The following is a 14,053-nucleotide window of genomic DNA, read 5'->3' on the forward strand; positions in this document are numbered from 1 at the left end:
CCAACTTGAATTAGACAACCAAGTCCAAGGGGCAGCATCACTGAATCAACAGAGCAATGATTTGGTGTTGGTAGCAGGGACCTGACTTCAAATCCCCGCTCTTACATTTCCCACCTGACGTTGGGTGAGTTACTGAGCCCACTCTGAACATTTGTTTCCCTGAGATCAATAATGCCTACCAAACTGAGTTATGGTGAAGATAGAACTGGTTATGTAATTTGCAGGGTCCTGTGCTACGGGAAAACCCCTTGCTCAAAAGTTATTAAGACTCTTGTGATGGCAACAGCAGCAGAGCAGTAAACCAAGTACAGGGGCCCTCCTAAGAGTGGGGCCCTGTGGACCACTCTTCATATGCCCATGAAGAGTGCCGAGGGTAAGGATTGTATTAAATGCCACATGTAAACTGCATCCCACTTGGGTGCCTGAAGATGTCAGCTATTTATCTTTTGGCTCAGTGTGTCGCTTTATTTTTATATACCATGGAAAAGAAATCTAGTAGTCACTCTATTTTTTGAAAGACAGGTGCCAGTCAAGCTCCACAGAATAGGCTTGTAGCTATCTAGCTCTGAAAAGGTTCAAAGGTTCAGGGTGTAGTGGGGCATAGTACCCAGGAGAGCCATGCTGCACCCCAGGCTGGTTCCCCCACCTCCCCACTCTGCCTACCCCTACCCAACCCTCTATCCCCTGACTCCACCTACCCCTAGTCCACCTCCCCCGACCCCCACCACCTTTTTGGCAATTTTTGGAAGAGGAATAGAGAACGTAGGATTCTGTTTCCAAGCAGAGGTCTTGAAACCATAAAGTTAATCTGATTGGGCTTTGTACTACATTGAATTAAACTCCTAATTCTAATGTCACCAAATAGGGTTACTGGGAGACCAGGAAGTAAAGTTCAATAACTGAGTTCCACTGTTCAGAGGGAGTCAAGAGAGAACAGAAAATCAATTTCCTGACTGCACAGAAGTTCACGAAGCTGTTCCGATCTGTTGGGAGTAGCTTGTTTCTTTCTAAGGAGGCATGCATTTACGATAGACTGTTCAACCGTTCACATAGAAGGGACCCATATGGTTTTCTAAGCATTTTTCTTCGGGGATCACCTTCAGCACAGGCTGATGGAGCCTCTGCTGATTGCCTTTGCTCTTAACCTATTGCTGGTAGGAGTACCCTGATGAAACTAGGGATTGGAAAGGTGAGTGTTCCTGGAGTCAAGGCAGTCACCGACCGGATGTAGATAACTTCAGGAGTTCCTTTTGGGATCATTTTCCTAAAAGCATGTGTTCAGCTTCTCCTCAAAGCCTACCACTCTGATTCTCACAGCTCCCCACTTTTTCCCTTGGGCCAGAAGGTGCCACCTCAACTTTTGCATGGCTTCAGGATACTATCCATTTTACACACTACTGTGCATTTCTACTTGAATAACAACCTAGAATTGCACTGAGCTTCAGTTTCTATAGACCTCATCTAGCTGGTTGGCCCAGGTCTCCACTTCATTCTGCGTGCCTTGAAAGTGGCGATAAAGCCAAGTACTTTCTGTATGTAACTGAGGGGGCTATCCGTTGTTTATACTCTAGGATCTTCCACTGCACTTGGCATAGTGCCTTACATGTAACAGCTGTTTAATCATCTATTGAATGAATATATTTCTATGGCACCATTTCTTTTTATCTATTTAGTTTATCATGCCACCATGACCATAAGCTCTTTGAAGCATTCATTTATAAAATTATTCACATGAAAAGATGCTCAACATCACTAATTATTAGAGAAATGCAAATAAAAATTATAATGATGTATTATTACCTTATGTCAGTCAGAATGGCCAACATCAAAAAGTCTACAAACAATAAATGCTAGAGAGGGTGTGGAGAAAAGGGAGCCCTCCTACACCACTGGTGAGAATGTAAACTGGTACAGCCACTGTGGAGAACAGCGTGGAGATTCCTTAAAAACAGAATTACCATATGATCCAACAACCCCACTCCTGGGCATATATCCAGAGAAAACCACAATTCAAAAGAGATACATGCACCCCTATGCTCATTGCAGCAGTATGTACAAAGGCCAAGACATGAGAGCAACCTAAATGTCCACTGACTGATGGATGGATAAAGATGTGGTACATATAAACAATGGAGTATTATTCAGCCATAAAAAGAATGAAATGATGCCATTTGCAGCAACATGGATGGACATAGGGATTATTGTACTAAGTGAAGTAAGTTATAGAAAGACAAATATCATATGGTATCACTTATATGTGGAATGTAAAAAATCATACAAATTAACTTTTTACAAAACAGAAACAGATTTACAGACTTAGAAAACAAATTCATGGCTACCAAAGGAGATAATTGTGATGGAGGGATAAATTAGGAGGTTGGGATTAACATTAACACACTCCTCCTACATGTAAAAGAGATAATGAACAAGGGCCTATTGTGTAGCACAGGGAACTCTACTCAATACTCTGTAATAACCTATATGGGACAAGAATCTGAAAGAGAATGGATTTAAGTATATGTATAATTGAATTACTTTGTTGTACACCTGAAACTAACACATTGTAAATCAACTATATTCCAATATAAACATTTTTAAAATTTACTGAGTGCCAGCTATGTGACAGGAAAATTCTGAAAAACAAAAGGAATGAACATGATTAACTCTGTTAAATATTAAAACATATGCTCTTGCACAATAATACCATGGCATACCTGGAGAGGGAAAGCGACTCACTGGGCAGAGAGTGTGTTCAGTCATCTGATCACAGATCTGTCCAGGGACTGGAGTTTCTCTCACCACTGGGACTGAGATCTAGGAAGGGCGAGGGTCCCAGTGCAACATACAAGATGGAGATCAGGTTTGGGACACTTTGTGACAATAACTACAGAATCAGACTTCTTGTCAACTGTGGGCTTCCCCAAACAAGTTGGAACTTGCTGTCTTAGTCCATTTAGGCTGCTATAATAAGAATATCATAGAGTTTGTAGCTTAAACAATAAAAATTTATTTCTCAGAGTTCTGGAACCTGAAAAGTCCAAAATCAAGGAGCCAGCAGATTTGGTGTCTAAGAGAGAGCCTGCCTCTGGCTCATAGGTGGCTGTCTTCTTGCTGTGTCTTCACAAGGGGGAAGGGGCAAGGGGCAAGGGAGCTTTCCCGGGTCTCCATTATAGGACACTAATCCCATTAATGTGGGCTCCTCTCTCATGACCTGTGTTCATCCGAAAGGCCTCACCTCCTAATACCATCATATTGGGGATTAGGTTTCACATATGAATTGTGTAGGGGTGCAGCCTATAGCACCTGTTAAGTGCGACTTTGCTCTTAGAAGCACCAGGGCATGCTGTGAAAAACATGGCCTTCAGATCAAGCAGGATGATCTCTTCTATTACTTACTATCTGAGCTTCCTAGGGCAAGTCATTTTACTTCTCTGACCTGCAGAATGAAGGCATCTAAACCTGTGTGTTTGTTAGCCACTTAGTCGTGTCTGACACTTTGTGACCCCATGGACTGTAGCCTGCCAGGCTCCTGTCTATGGGATTCTCCAGGCAAGAATACTGAAGTGGGTTGCCATTTCCTCCTCCAGGGGATCTTCCTGACCCAGGAATCAAACCTGGGTCTTCTGCATTGCAGGCAGATTTTTAACCGTCTGAGCCACTAAGGAAGCCCCTCCATATATGTTGTTAGTGTTTAGTTGATAAGTCATGTCTGACTCTCTTGTGACACCGTGGATTGTAGCCCACCAGGCTCCTCTGTCTATGGGATTGTCCAGGCAAGAATACTGAAGTGGGTTGCCATTTCCTTCTCCAGGGGTTCTTCCTGACCCAGGGATCAAACCTACGTCTCCCGCTTGGCAGGCAGATTGATTCTTCACCGCTGAGCCATCAGGGAAGCCCTCCTAAACCTAGTAGACACCGAATAAGGAACAGTTATCACAATGTCTTGACAAAGGGGTTGATGCAAGGATACACTCAAAATGTGGCTAAAGGTTAAAGTACTGTCTCTACCTTTCTTTCTTTTAACATTTAAGTATCCACTTGCATTTCCTGCTCTTCCCCTTATATGACTTTTTGTTGTTGTTTTATTTTTGTTTATTTATTAGGCTGCACCATGCCGGATCTTAGTTCCCAGACCAGGGATGGAATTTGTGGTTCCTTCATTGGAAGCATGGAGTCTTAACTACTGGGCCTCCAGGGAAGTCCCCTATCTCTACTTTTTCTAATCAGAACTTCATAAGGCTAAATGATGGCATCGTTTTGGAGCCTAAGAAATGAGTGCCTATTATAGAACCGAACTGTCAAGGGACGAGCTAAGGCAATAATTGATCCCTTTACAGCAGTGCTTCTCTACACAATCATACCCATTTATAATAACTATTTTAATGCTTTGTATTAGTCAAGGTTCTCCAGAGAAACAGAATCAATAGGATATATATAGATATACAAGAGGAGATTTATTATGGGAACTGGCTCATGTGATTATGGAGGTTGATCTGGAGAGTCAGAGCAGCTGGTGGGATAACTCAGTCCAGGTCTGGAGGCCTGAGAACCGGGAGCACTGATGTCTGGGGACAGGAGTAGATGGATGTCCCAGCTCAAGGAGAGAGAGAAAATTGCCCTTCCTTCACTTGTTTTGTTCTATTCACACCCACAGGGGATTGCATGGTGCCTGTCTGCACTGGTGAGGGTAGATTTTCTTCAAATGCTAATCTCTTCCAGAAACACCCTCACAGACACAACCAGAAACCAGCTAACTACCAGCTATTCTAGACATCCCTTAGCCCTGTCAAGCTGACACGTAAACGATTATGTGCCTCTTTACAGTGCTAAAACTCGTAACTATTAAAACCTATGTGTATAATTTCAAAGAATTCAAAATAATACTCTGCAATAAAAAGGAGAAACAAAAAGCAACATGTAATATTACTTATATGTATGTAGTTCAATGTGTAGATGCTTAAGCACACTACATCAGAGGAAAAAAATGCCTGCCCTACGTTTTCATAAGCCCCCAGGAGGGTGGTTCTGCCTCCTAGTCAGTTCTAAGGGCAAGTGAAGTAGGTATCAGGGATCAGCCAACTCCTGGTACTTGAATCTTCACCCTCTCACCCCCTCAGATAGATGACTTCCCATCCCCAGCCCGTACCTTGACCCCAACACTAACAAGGAATGAGGTGAAGCATCCAGGATATGTTCTAGCCCTTTCTACCCTCCCCCACAAAGCTCTGCCTCTCCAGGGCTGGGAAGATATAGCAGAAGATGTGGGAAGACCTTTGATATCCTGGATTTCAGCCTCAGAGGAGAAGAGGGCTGGCAGGGCTCTCTGCTCTTTCTTGAGGACAGAAGAGAGCAGGGAGGTGGGCTTAGCTGTCTCACCCACCTCTCACCTCCCAGAAGGAACTAGGGACCTGCATTCTGACCCCAGCTGTCCCAGCTTGCTGGGTGGCTCTCTCTCGGGTTAGCTGGCTGTGTGGTCCTTGGCTTCCCAGCTCTTCTATGGCTGGGGCAGACCCAGTTGACAGTTCCTTACTCCCTGAGGCTGGGCCTGGGTCTGCAAGTGTGTGATGTGGTGGTTTAGTTGCTAGTATGTGCTGAGGGGTCCCAAAGCCTCCGGCACAAGGACAGTGTCAATTGCCTTCCTGCAGCAGGACTCTCTCACTGGCTGACCATGAGGCCACCACAAGGGTGCTCACTGGCAGGGTGGGGCACTGGGGTGCACCAGCACGGTAGAGGGAGCGAGGCCTGTCACTTAAGGCAGGCTCTCTTTGGTCCTTTCTTCTCAGGAGCAAATGAGTCACTTGGATAAGACTACAAACATTTCCCCAAAAGAGGCCTCATGGTCAGAGCAACCCTGATCAGGGTCTTTGCTCAAGTCCAAGAGCTGGAGCTTCTTTGGCCACTGGGGAGCTGTATTAAAGCCTGCCCAGGACTTGCTTTAAAGCTAGGGAGCAGGATTCTGAGCTCTTCTCTGGGGTTCCTAGCTACAGGGGCAGGGGGCCTGCTCTGAACTGATTCTTGGGACTGGCTGTTCCCCAGAGACCACCATCAGCTCCATCCCACAAGCAGGGGCCTGAGATGGCTGGCATGCTTCCTGGGAGGTCTGGCATTTCCTCGGGCCCAACTTTGATGTGCCCACTGCTTGAGGGTGGTGGGGGGTGGGAAATGCCCACATAGCCAGATAAGATGGTCTAATGGTGTCCCCTGCTGGTCCTATGGTAGACTGCATGGATTTGCAGCCAGAAACACCAACGTGTTTCTCACTTGGGAGAGGAGACTGACTTTTTTTTTTCTTTTAAGCACTGTATTAGGTATCTATTGCTGCAGAACTAATGAGTGGTTTAAAACAACAATGCTATTTCTATGAGTCAGGAATTTTGTCTGGCTGGGCACTTCTAGCTCTGGGTTTCCCAAGAGGCTGTCATGAGATGTCAGCAAGCAACTCAGGGACTCACTTCTGAGGTGATACATTCACATGCCTGGCAAGTTAGTGCTGGTTGTTGGCAGGGGGCCTCAGCACCTCTCCATGGGGACCTCTCCAGAGCTGCTTGCCTGATCTCACAAGGAGACTGACTTACCCCAGAGCGAGTGATTCAAGAAGCTGAAGAGGAAGCTCAGATGACTTTTATGACTTGGCCCTGGAAGTCAAACACTGCCACTTGCACAATATTCACATGAACTCGCTGTGATTCAGTGTGGGAGTAAACTACATGAGGGTATGAATTCCAGAAGGTGAGGCTCCCTCGTGCCATCTTGGAGGCTGGCTACAACAAAAACCCATCATGTGCTAGGGTGTATGCAAATAATACATAACAACCAGAGCATATGCATTGCAATTATTGCATGCATCTTTTAATTTCTTTTAATTTCATGGCTGCAGTCACCATCTGCAATGATTTTGGAGCCCCAAAAAAGTCTTTCACTGTTTCCATTGTTTCCCCATCTATTTGCCGTGAAGTAATGGAACCAGATGCCATGATCTTAGTTTTCTGAATGTTGAGCTTTAAGCCAACTTTTTCACTCTCCTCTTTCACTTTTATCAAGAGGCTCTTAAATTCTTCTTCACTTTCTGCCATAAGGGTGGTGCCATCTGCATATCTCAGATTATTGATATTTCTCCCAGCAATCTTGATTCCAGCTTGTGCTTCATCCGGCCTGGCATTTCACATGATGTACTCTGCATAGAAGTTAAATAAGCAGGGTGACAATATACAGCCTTGACGTACTCCTTTCCCAATTTGGAACCAGTCCATTGCTGCATGTCCGGTTCTAACTGTTGCTTCCTGACCTGCATACAGATTTCTCAGGAGGCAGGTCAGGTGGTCTGGTATTCCTATCTCTTTAAGAATTTTCCACAGTTTGTTGTGATCCACACAGTCAAATGCTTTGGCTTTTGAAGTAGATGTTTTTCTGGAATGCTCTTGCTTTTTCTATGATCCAGCAGATGTTGGCAGTTGATCTCTGGTTCCTCTGCCTTGTCTAAATCCAGCTTGAACATCTGGAAGTTCATGATTCACGTACTGTTGAAGTCTGGCTTGGAGAATTTTGAGCATTACTTCGCTAGCATGTGAGATGAGTGCAGTTGTGCAGTAGTTTGAGCATTCTTTGGCATTGCCTTTCTTTGGGATTGGAATGAAAACTGACCTTTTCCAGTCCTGTGGCCACTGCTGAGTTTTCCAAATTTGCTGGCATGTTGAGCGCAGCACTTTCACAGCATCATCTTTTAAGATTTGAAATAGCTCAACTGGAATTCCATCACCTCCACTAGCTTTGTTCATAGTGAGTCTTCCTAAGGCCCACTTGACTTCACATTTCAGGATATCTGGCTCTAGGTGGGTAATCACACAATCATGGTTATCTGGGTCATGAAGATCTTTTCTGTATAGTTCTTCTGTGTATTCTTGCCACCTCTTCTTAATATCTTCTGCTTCTGTTAGGTCCATACCATTTTTGTCCTTTATTGTGCCCATCTTTGCATGAAATGTTTCCTTGGTTCCTCTAATTTTCTTGAAGAGATCTCTAGTCTTTCCCATTCTGTTGTTTTCCTCTATTTCTTTGCATTGATCATTGAGGAAGACTTTCTTATCTATTTTTGCATTTCTTTTTCTTGGGGATGGTCTTGATCCCTGCCTCCTGTACAATGTCACGAACCTCTGTCCATAGTTCTTCAGGCACTCTATCAGATCTAATCCCTTGAATCTATTTATCACTTCCATTGTATAATTGTAAGGGATTTGATTTAGGTCATACCTGAACGGTCTAGTGGTTTTCCCTGCTGCTGCTGCTGCTGCTGCATTCCTTCAGTTGTGTCTGACTCTGTGCGACCCCATAGACAGCAGCCCACCAGGCTACTCCGTCCCTGGGATTCTCCTGGCAAGAACACTGGAGTGGGTTGCCATTTCCTTCTCCAATGCATGGAAGTGAAAAGTGAAAGTGAAGTCACGCAGTCGTGTTGGACTCTTCACGACCCCATAGACGGCAGCCTACCAGGCTCCTCTCCGTCCATGGGGTTTTCCAGGCAAGAGTACTGGAGTGGGTTGCCATTTCCTTCTCCAAGTGGTTTCCCCTACTTTCTTCAATTTGTCTGAATTTGGCAATAAGTTCATGATCTGAGCCACAGTATAGCTCTACATCTTGTTTTTGCTGACTGTATAGAGCTTCTCCTTCTTTGGCTGCAAAGAACATAATCAGTCTGATTTTGGTATTTACCATCTGGTGATGTCCATGTGTAGAATCTTCTCTTGTGTTGTTGGAAGAGGGTGTTTGCCCTGCTTCATTTTGTACTCCAAGGCCAAACTTGCCTGTTCCTGCAGGTAGCTCTTGACGTCCTACTTTTGCATTCCAGTCCCCTATAATGAAAAGGACATCTTTTTTGGATGTTAGTTCTAGAAGGTCTTATAGATCTTCATAGAACCATTCAACTTCAGCTTCTTCAGCATTACTGGGAACTTGTTAGAAATGCAAATTCTTGGGCCCCATCCCAGACCTGCTGACTCGGAAACTATGTGCACAATGTCAGAGCTCTGTGTCTTCACATACCCTGCAGTTAGTTCTAATATTAACATGTGCTGAAGTCTGAGAAACACTGATGTATGTTAACTGCATCATCCCTGTGCTTGCTTTTCTGGAAGCCTACATTACTCCTGAAAATAGAACAATCCAACTGGCCACTGAGCTCTGGCCTCTGCTCTCGCCCCGCCTTTTGCTCTCCTTCTCGTTGGTCATTGCAGATGTGAGACTCAGGAGGTCAGGTTCTGAAATCAGTATGCTTGAGAGGGAGATCCATGCCAGCATCATGTGTGTGTGTGTCTGTGTATGCCCATTTGTGTGCATGCAGATTTTTGACCTCTAGCCAAGCTGTGTGACCTTGACCTGTTAGCAGGTGTTTCCTTGCCTGCAAGTGGAGGTGATGATACATGTCACAGGTGTAAGCACTTTCCACATATTACCTCGCTTTATCCTCAGCACAGCCCTATGGAATCAGTACCATTATTATCCCCTTTTTAGAGACAAAGAAGCCAAGGCACAGAAAGGTTAAGAAACTTGCTCAGGGCACACAGTTCTTAAGTGTTAGAACTGGGATTCTAGCACAGGTCCTCTGGCCATGGAGTTCTGGCTCTTAGGCAGTCTGCCTCCCAAAGCTCCTCCTGTGAATAATACACATGACCTCTAGCTCATTCTGTGGTGCTCTGTTGTGCTGACATGGCTCACCTTAAACGTAACCTCTCTGCTACTTACAATGAGAATGTGCCTTAGTCACGTCACCTCTCCTGGTCCTAGTTTCCAAATGTTTAAAATGAGAGGATGGACTAGGTGAGGGATGTAAGCAGAAGCTCTGAAGGTACAAAGGATAAGCTGTGTTTGGCCAGCTACTCTAAGGTGACTTAAACCAAACATCTGTAAGTGGGGTATGCGCCCACTCTTGACTCCCTTCAGTAGTACCACCGCCTTCAGTAGTCTTATACCCAGCCCACTTATTTTAATGAGCTATCTGGGATCCAGAGGCATCTGAGTTTGAGCTGACTAATCAGATAAAGCCTAAATTGGAGTTCCTATGAGTTTACAATTCTTTCACCTTCACCTTTCTTCTACCTCAATCCAATTTAAAGAGTATACCTATGGTTTCTTGTGCAAAGGCTCTGAGCCTTGGTCCTGCCTTTCACTGTGATGGAAGTCCTCTACTTGGCATAGAGGTTGTCAGAGGTAAGCTGGTGTTCCTTCTTTTCTCCATGTGCCCTGAAAATGATGATTTACATTTGCTTCTGGAAGGGAGACAGATGAAGCTTTAGAATGTAAGGTTAATCCAATTTCAGAATCCATTGCACATGGAAGGATGATTTCTGTGATTCACATTTAATATGGGAGGTTTCCTCTTTTCAAACTTAGAACTTAATCAATTGGAAGAACGAAGGCCTTTTATTCTGCTTTATGAGTTTGTGCGTCCCTATGTTGAATGCCATCATTTCCTGCAGCAGAACACATCCCGTACTGATAAGAGTGGCTTTGAGGCTTTTTACTGGGCTTTGCAAACATCCTTCATAAGGCTTCTGGCAAGTGGGTGCCAGGTGTTGCTGACTAACAACTAGCATACTGCCTGACACATGTAACAGGCAAATACTGCTGAATATGGAAAAATGAATGAGCAAATACTTTCTAGCAACTGGAGCCTACACTAGTTAAATAACCCATTGAACCTCACTCAGTTTATAGGAATATATATTTTTAGAATACTGCATGGCTTACAGTTTTCACACATGTTCTCTGGAAATTAGTTTCCAGATTTTAAAGTTGAGGAAATGAAGCTTCAAGAAGTTAACTTCAAAGTCACACTGTGATGTTCCTATGACCTCAGGTTATCGACACCAAAATAAAAGCCATTATAAAGAAAGTTGTTGGAAAAAGTTTGAAGTTGTGTAAGCTAAAACTTTAGATACTAAAACAAACATAGCAGAAAAAAAAATCACTTATCAACACAAAAACAGGAAACAGTATTATTTTGTATAGTAATTCATAGTTTCTAGGGTATTTTCTCACATATAATTTGATTTCACCCTCCCCACAATAATTCAGCTCCACCTGAGTAAAATCTCTTCTTGCTTCAGTTCAGCTGATTATTAACAACAGTAACAAGACTGCTTCCTGTTACTCTTCTCCAAGGCAGGTCAGGCCAGCACATAAGTACTGAATATCCTGTGTACTCCTGCCACCTACTGGTGCTTTTCTGGTAGCATGGATTTCAGCTGATTTTATATTAACGTTTTTTATTCAGTGGGACCCCTGGACTATTTTACACCTTATTACTCAAGTCCTTAATTATTCCCCACCCCACCCCCCATCTTTGAAACTCATTTTCTAAGGAGCCTACTCTGAAACAGGACCTAAGACTTTCTTAGGAAAGGGATGGAAATACTTGTGACTCCTTTTGGCATACTGACAGCTCTCAGAAATGCCTCTGAGCCCCTTACAGTTGGCTTGGAAGCTGGGGAAGGGAGGGGGTTTAGTTAGGGACAGAGAACACTCATGGATTTTCATGCTTTCCTAGTGTTGCCTCCACTTGCCCGGCATTTTCTGGGATGGCTACAGGTAGTCAGCAGATTAGCTGAGAAGGTGGTGTGCCAGTTGACAGTTTACTCCCTGGCGCCTCAACAGTTAGTGGAAGAGGAATGAAATTCTGGGGACAGCTGAAGCCAACGTCCTGACTCACGGGCACACCAGTGGGGTTTCTCAAACTGCACCAATCCCTAAAGACCTCTGGTCAATACCTTTTTCAAAGCCAGGCTTTGCTCTGGATACAAGTTTTTAAAATTAGACAAAATTTGTCTTTGTATTTTGCTAGCAATCTGGGGATGAGAGACAACTTGTTCATCTTTAGGGCATATTGCCAGAGTAGGATTGAAACAAGATGATTTGGTATATAAACGATTTCTCACAATCTTATTAATAGCAGTAGTGAGAGGCTGAGGCAAACACTGGAGAAACAAAGTTGGATTTGAAAAGTAGTGGAATTTTAGTGAATACTCTTGTAGTACTCTTTTCAAAAAGCAATGTTGTCTGACTGGGGTTGGGGGTGGAAGTGGGAAATGAAGGTTTTAAAATTTTTATCATTGAGGCTATATTTAATGAACTTTTTACCTTTTCTTCCTTCTGTTCCACAGTAGGAGAAAAATAGCTTTGATGATTTTTGAAAGTAAAGTGTCTACTGTAGCAGATTATAAAAGATTTCTTATGGTGAAAAATCAAGACAGTAACATTTGATAAATAGCTTTCATGCCTTAATTTCCTTAAAGGTTTAGCAGTACATATCAAGACCAGGAAGGAGTTATAAAGCTTTGAAAGCATTCCAGTCATTCATTAATTTAGGGTAAAGGTTGGGAAGTGTTCAGGATTATTGAAAACAAATAGCAGTTATTCCAAACATTTGCATGATACTTTACAGGTTTTTAGGCCATGTATTTCACTATTTTCTAACCAGAATCACTTAAGATAGGGCTTGTTTTCATAATCCATACTTGGGAAAGCTAAGGTTCAGAGGTTAAGTCACATACTTCCCAAAGTCACACAGCTGATAAATCACAGCACTGATGGCCGGTCCTTAAAGTCCAGTGATCTTTCTAGAAACTCTTTCCCAGCGACTTTTCCTCTTCTTATACATCAGTTTATCTGACTATTGTACTTAACCATTTTAAAAAGCCACTATTTTCAAAAAGCAGGTGGAAACTGTAATCTGTTTTTTCTTAGTCATACTTCTAAGTCTGTGGGCCCCCTGTGATAAACACCTACTTTTACCAGGTGGTATCACAACTATACACTATTTTGTTTGGATAACCCTTTGAGATTAGTGATTCTCATGTAATAGGAGATAGGTTATCTTTGTGGTTTGGTAAAATATCTGATTTTCTGGCTCCAGCTCAGAGACCAATCCAGTTTCATGGGAGGGAATGAAGACATAATTCACTGTTAACAAGCCCCCAAGAGGTCAAAATGCAGATGATTTTAAAAAACAAATACGTAAAGCAATGCCCAGGATCACAGAACTTTTAATAGTGCTTTGAAATGTATGTATTTTTTCCCTAAATATGGAAGTTTCAATTTGGGAAATACCAATATTTTAAAATATAGAAGCCATACAATTCGTATCCAATTTACAATAAGTATCCATGCTAACTTCTCCTCTTAGTTCTGCTTCTAACAGATACCTTCATATCATTTTAATGTGCTACCCTAACAGTTTTTCAGTTTAATCTTGCTCTATTCTCAATTCACACCTTTCCAAGATTAGAAGAGTTTTGGTTTATATGGCTCCTGGAAAGCCAGTGTTAAAAACAGACATGCAATTAATTACTAGATCTGTTTCAACTGTGAGGTATTTTTAACTGTTCTAAAAATGAACCCCATAATGTCTCTGAATATTTTACAATTGGTAGCTTTTATATCCTGCCTGATCAAAAATTACCTGTGAATTGATACAGGCCTAGGCTAGGCCCCAGACTCTGCATTTAAACACCCCATATGACCTTTATGAATATGTAATTTAGAAAAGTTAACGGTATAGCTATTTTTTCCTCCAGTATCAAAATAGCCACTGACAATTGTAACTTAAATTATTACATAATTACTAAAAATTTTAAACCTGGAATACTCACTCTAGGATGTATTCACACTTCAGTAAGCCACTCATTACATAGTATACTCACCTGTATCTGGTTAACCTTTCCCTTCCCATAGCAAAATCACTCCCACTAGCGGTTTCCCGTCTCAAGGCAACAGTGTGCTTACTTTTCTGTACACAATCCAATCTGACTAGATCCTCCATGTTGCTCTTTGTTTTTGCCTTTTTTTTTTTTCTGCCAAAGGAAGTTTTAAAAGGAAGGGCAGAGAGAAACGTGCTAGGGTACCTGGTGCAGTCACCTAAAGCTAACCTGGCGCTATGACACTTTTGTTTGCTCATATGCACTAAAACTATAGTTGTTAGTGTCTGAGGCAAAAATCATCTCAGAGAAGTTAATGCTGGTAAATTCAATATTTCCAGTTGTAGATTAGGTAGAATTAACTAAAC

This window comes from Bubalus kerabau, chromosome 11 (genome assembly GCF_029407905.1).
Source record: "Bubalus kerabau isolate K-KA32 ecotype Philippines breed swamp buffalo chromosome 11, PCC_UOA_SB_1v2, whole genome shotgun sequence".
Taxonomy (NCBI): Eukaryota; Metazoa; Chordata; class Mammalia; order Artiodactyla; family Bovidae; genus Bubalus; species Bubalus kerabau.